This window comes from Gopherus flavomarginatus, chromosome 16 (assembly GCF_025201925.1).
Source record: "Gopherus flavomarginatus isolate rGopFla2 chromosome 16, rGopFla2.mat.asm, whole genome shotgun sequence".
NCBI lineage: Eukaryota > Metazoa > Chordata > Testudines > Testudinidae > Gopherus > Gopherus flavomarginatus.
Window position 1 is genome coordinate 23,660,765 of NC_066632.1, and position 6,283 is coordinate 23,667,047.

Consider the following 6,283-nt stretch of genomic DNA (forward strand, 5'->3'; position numbering starts at 1 on the left):
GTCTCTAAGGTGTCACAAGTACTCCTGTTCTTTTTTCAAGAATTAGTGTTTGTACGAATGACCCATATAGCTCAATAAATTCATTTTGTATGCGTGTGGAGAGAGACTGGACTTGCATGCACTTTTGACACTCTCGCAATTCTCAAATACGTTTAACATGATCTGATAAAAGTGAGTCATATTTGCTGGGGAGCTCAACTATGCCTAGAAAGTTTCCATTTGCACAATCACCAATACATTGACTGGAACCAAAGAGAGCCAATCTCCACTCAGAAAGAAAAAGGATGACATTCAGGATGCGCTCAAGAAGTTTTTTCCGGTTATTAGTTTCTGTAGAGAGTTCAGTCAAGAGTAAATTCTCACTTGAACTTTCAACTGATGCTGCCCTACTGGCTGATTGTTTTCTTTGTGTGACGTTGAACTCTCATGTGATAGTATTTGGTCTTTCAACTTCCCTCCAATCTCTGTTGATGCTCCATCCTGATTGATCACAGAGAACTGATGCATTTGCAGCACTTTTGTTCAAAATGAAGCAGAGTGCACAGTACAGAGATAGTTTTTCCATACTCCAGCATAACCAGTCTCTTTTGTGGGTCTCACCATTTGGAAGAGCTTTTCGTCAGCAGACGAGTAGGGAAAGCAGGATTATCAGCATCTCGTGGAATGTTACTTGGAATTTCTAAACAACTAATTTGAAGAAAAGATGGCATTTGGGCAGCATTGCTCTTGCCAATGATTCTGATGTCCGTCACAGTCAAACCTGTAGTACTCATGAATTGCTCTTGCTACGTCTTCCTGTTGCTGTTGAGTTTCTTGACCATACACAGGATCTTCTGCTGCATCTGTTCCCGTTGGCACATCTCCTCCTTGACTACTGTCCTCATGTTCAGGTATATCACCTGCTGCAGTTGCGGGGGTTTTATTATCTGTAGCATTGTTCGTTGGGTAAGGTGTTTTCTCCAGTGGTTTGAGAAATGATGTTATTGGCTTTGAGCTCTTAGCTGCTGCTTCACTCAGTTGTTTTCGCCATCTCTTGCTTGCACCACTTTCAAATCACCTCTTCGTAGTGATCTATCTGGTCAATATATAACCTATTCACACTTGAAATATTCTACTATAAATAAGTAGCTTATCTACACTTGAAATCTTCTACTGTAAACATGTACACAAATGCTGAAAATTCTTAAAATGAAGGAATACTAATTAAGAACATAATGAAACAGTCAGACAATTATCCTTATCACTAAATCAAAACTCAAGCATGCGAGATGTAATATAACAGGCTGAGATGAAGACAAAGGGATGACACATATTTAGTAAACACAGGCACGGATACAGAGGGATAATGTCCAAAAAATTCAAACGCATCCTCACGATACTCACTGTACAAGATTGTCCTCACAAATTTTCACCTTGAATTTGGGCCTATAGACTACGAAAACCTATGATGATGGCCAAGCTACCAAGCTAGGGCTCAACCAACCAACCAGTCACCTCTTTTAGCTACGATATGAAGATAACAATGAAGAATTCTCACATATAAAATAATTCCTTAGTCAACTAGACATAAAAGTATAAAGACACTAAAATGTAACAATTCTCTACCTTTCAACACTCACTTGGTCCAGCACGAGGCACTAGTAGTGGTTTGTTTATATAATCAGCGGATCTGAGAGGACACGCTCATCACAGTCTAACCTTGTGCCATCAGAACCAATATATTTTTATTAATTATGAACATGAATTCTTTAATATGACAATCTATATCGGTTAACGAAAAAAATTGTCTTTTATCAAATCACATCTCTTATTTGCTTAAATTTGCAGCTCTAAGCTGAAAGAATGTGTCACATTTTGGTCTGATAGGGATGCACATAAAAACAAGTTGCAAAACTTATCAAATGCCAAAAAATTAACAAGTGTCTAAATTTGAGGCCCCCTTTGGGCTTGAGGCCCAGCCCAAATGGCCCTCCTGGCCCCCCCACCGTTTGGCCCGGGATCTATACACCTCAGAGAGACTCTGGCAGTTAGTCTCCCAAACAAACTGTTGCTTTCTCTATATAGTGATTCACCTTGAGTTAACTCAATCGAATCATTTCCACACCCATCAGCCGCAGCAAACTGCTTGCAAAAACTACCCCTGAAGATTTTCCTCTTCAGGAATCTTTCAAAGCAACAACTCATTTTTCACAGAAATTCTGCTCTTACCCTTTTCATCTAGGGCCAGAGGTGAAAGTAAACCCGCACAGGCCGGTACCGTGTACTGGCAAGAACCAGTACACCGTGCCGTGCCAGATCGGACCGGCTTCCCTAGGCTGGCGATTTAAAGGGCTCAGGGCTCCTTGCAGTGGCTGGAGCCCCAGACCCTTTAAATTGCCTCTCAAGCCCCGCTGCCGGAGCCCTGGGGCGGCTGGAGCCCCGGGCCCTTTTAAATCGCCCCAGAGCTCCCAGCCGCCTCTGCAGCTGGTTGCTCCGGGGCTGATTTAAAGGCCCCGGGGCTTTCAGCTGGAGCCCCTGGGCCTTTAAATCTTGATTTAAAGGGCATAGGTATTTAAAGGCCCCTCCTCATCTGCTTGAGGCCACACACACCTGCTCAGGACTCCAGCGTACCGGTAAGTCCTTTAAGTTACTTTCACCCCTGCCTAGGGCTTGCTCTAAAGCAACATTTTGCTGAGCAGCAGACTTTTTCTGGGTTTCACTTAAATCCAGAATCACCTCTGACCCATCAGGAGGATTTTCACAAAACACCCTTTCAGGTAAACTGCTAGACTTCATAATCAAAAGATTAGAAGTATTCTCTTCCTTGTTACAAGTTTCCACACTGTCAGTGGGTAACATAGTCAAATCACCGTCATGCTTTTCTTGTGCCCTGGCTGTGATATCACCCTGATCAGACATGCTTCTCATATCTTTACCCAGAAACACACTAGCAACAGGCAAAATAGAAGCACCAGAGTCACTTGGTCTCTGGGAGCTATTTATGACACCAGCTGGATGCAACCTAGTTGCAATGTCATCGTCCCTAGCAGGCACAAATTTGGGACCACTTCCTTCCTGGGCTTTAGTGGTATCCAGAATCAGCCTTAGGTTAACTGATAAATTTTCAACCATCATAGGCTGACGGACTTTTTCTGTCTGCTCTACAAACAGAAAAGAGCTGGAGAAACATTTCCCTTTGTCACAGAGTGTGGGGGAGTCAGGGCCCTGCACACCGCTCCACACTCCCTGCAATTTGCCGTGACTCTCAGCCAGCCAGTAAAACAGAAGGTTTATTAGACGACAGGAACACAGTCCCAAGCAGGGCTTGTAGGTACAACCAGGTCCCTCTGGGGGGCAAGGATCTTAGACCTCAGACTTGGGGTTCCCTGCCTCTTCCCAGCCAGCCCAAAACTGACACCAAAAACCCCTCCAGCCGGCTCTCTCCCCCTCCTTCTCTCCTCCTCTCCCTTTGTCCAGTTTCCGGGGCAAAGGTGTCGACTCACCCCACCCCCCCTTCCTGGCTCAGGTACCGTCCCTCACCTAAAGTCATCCCCTGCTCTCCCATCTCCCATGCAGACAGTCCCAGTAAAACTAAACAACATTCCCGGGGCAATCCACCCCGCTCCCTACCGCGTCACACCCTTTAACAGACAAATAGCTTGGAATATCCTTTCCTTTGCCTCAGCCAGGGCCGGCTCCAGACCACAGCGCGCCAAGCGCGTGCTTGGGGTGGCAGGCCGCGGGGGCATGCGCTCTGCTGGTTGCCAGGAGGGCGGCAGGCGGCTCCGGTGGACCTCCCACAGGTGTGCCTGCGGAGGGTCCGCTGGTCCCGCAGCTCTGGTGGAGCATCCACAGGCACACCTGCGGGAGGTCCACCGGAGCCACGGGACCACCAGACCCCCCGCAGGGAAGCCTGCGGGAGATCCACCAGAGCCGCGGGACTGGCGAGCAGCAGAGTGCCCCCCGTGGCTTGCCGCCGTGCTTGGGGCGGCGAAATTGCTAGAGCCGGCCCTGGCCCCAGCACACATGGCTATTCACAGACAATTGCTTGGAGATTGAGGTAGCTTCCTTAATAGGCAAGTCATTACCCCTAACAGACACAGGAACATTTCCTTGTCACAATTCTCCACACTGCTAACAGGTAGGGTATAGGGATACTCACGTTCCACTAACCTTGCCAACAATCCATAACTTATCAAGACGGTACCCTTTCCTTCCTCAGTTAGGGCTTTAACCCGGTCGCCAATTTTAATTTGCTCTAGAGAAACATTTTCCTGAGCCTTATCTAATGCCAGATTCACTTCTGAGATACCAGACAGATATTCCACAATTTCTTCCACATATGCACTGCTTCTTTGCACAGACAAACAGCCATCTTCCTCAGACAAACATCTGGAGAAACCCTCCATAGGCAAATCTTTGCCCCTAACAGACACAGGTTCTGGATTATTTCTTTCCTGTGACTCGTTTAAGTTAACCTGACTGAACAAAGCTTTATCATCCCCAATCAAAAGATTCTTAAGCAATAACTTCCTTTCACCAGCTATAATGTTTAACACCATTCCATTCAAGATGGATTCTAGCTAAAGGCACACACTCTTATCTGGTAAATAATCTTCCTCTTTGACAAAATCTGTTTTAACAAGAGTGATGCTGGAAGCTGTAATTTGCCCTAAACAGCTTTTACTGTTGACTTTTACATTCTCTGTGCAAGTTATAGGGTTACCTTCACCGGAGCTCGCAGTAAAAGCATTTACGTAAAAGGTGACAGTGTTGGGGTACATTTGGTAACACGCAGACGACTGCTTAGAGTCCAACAACATACCAGCATTCTGACACACTGGATAGATTCTATCCCCATCTTTGCTGTTGAGAGGAGCTGGCTTTCCAGTATGATACAGTTCCTGTCATTCCTTTATTCTCTTGAGTTGGAGCTTAAGTCTGTCCACTTTTGCCTTACCTTCTAGTCCCTGCAATTGAATATTTGCCATTTTTTGTTCATGTTAAAACGCTGGTGTTCTCTTTCAGCGGCTTCTTTCCATATCAGCAGTTTTTTGCTTTTGTTCAAGTTTTAACTGCTAGTTTCTCACCACAAGCATTTTCGCTGGGTCTGCTTCCTTATCACTGACAATTAACAGATTTTTCAGTTCCTGCTCTGGAGTCTTTTTCTCAAAAGACAACCCCCTCTGTGAGCACAATTCTTCCTAGATTTTTCTGTCAGGGTCTTGATCATGGGTCACTCACTGTAACTGATTTTTAACCCTTAAACTCTCCGATATCAAAATAAAATTTTGACAAGCGTGTGGTTCTGATCCGAAAACCCTTAACCTGTGACAATGTGCATCCAAGCACGACTATGCTACTGTGACCCAGGTCCTAGTGGGGAGCCAACTGTGGTCACGCAGTTAGGGTGAACTGCACAGAATGGGACAGCCAAATTCCATAAAGCTGGTGGATATTCCAATACTTAGATTTACCAAGCCAGAATAAAATATCTTCTTTATTACCTTACTGGTTACTCAAAAGTCTACACAACACAGTTCCCTTAAAGTGATCCAGCCTCAAGCCTCCATCCAGGTACCCACATCAAATAAGATGAACATTTCTGTAAATCTTATTTCATCATATAAAACAAAAGGTTCTACCAGTCCCAAAGGATCGGACACATCACCTCCCAGAATAATGAATGTTTCAGATCTTACCCAAATACACGCTACAGCCAATTCCTATTAACTAAACTAAAATATGTTAAAAAACCAAAAAGCGAGACTACGGTTAAAAGATCAATATACATACAGACATGAGTTCAATTCATTGAGGTGCAGATTCATAGCAGAGATGGTTACCTTCATAGTTGCAAAGAGTTCCTTTAGAGTTCACTGTATAGGTCATAGTCCAATGCCCAAATCTCACATTCAGCGTGTACCAGCATAACTGGGACCTCAGTCTTGCGACTCAAACTTCCCCTGAGGAAATCTAAGCAGATCTGAGATGACAGAATCAGGACCTGTCACGGACTCAGAGGTCGTGCCACTCTTGGCCAGCACAGTCCCTGGGGGGAATCCCCTTCAATGTGATAGCCCTTCTTGGGGGTCCACTCTCTTGGAGGTAAAGCCCCTGCCGCACCTCTCTGAGCCTTAGCATGCCTGTCTCTCACAGTGGGACCCCTCAGGGAGTCCACTCACTCTGGACCCCCAGGGCCTCCACTCCCAGAGGGAATAATGCCCCCTGATCTCTAGACCGGAGTGAAATCTCAGCCAGCATAAAACAGGAGGGTTTATTGAGAGTCTGAACACTGCACAGG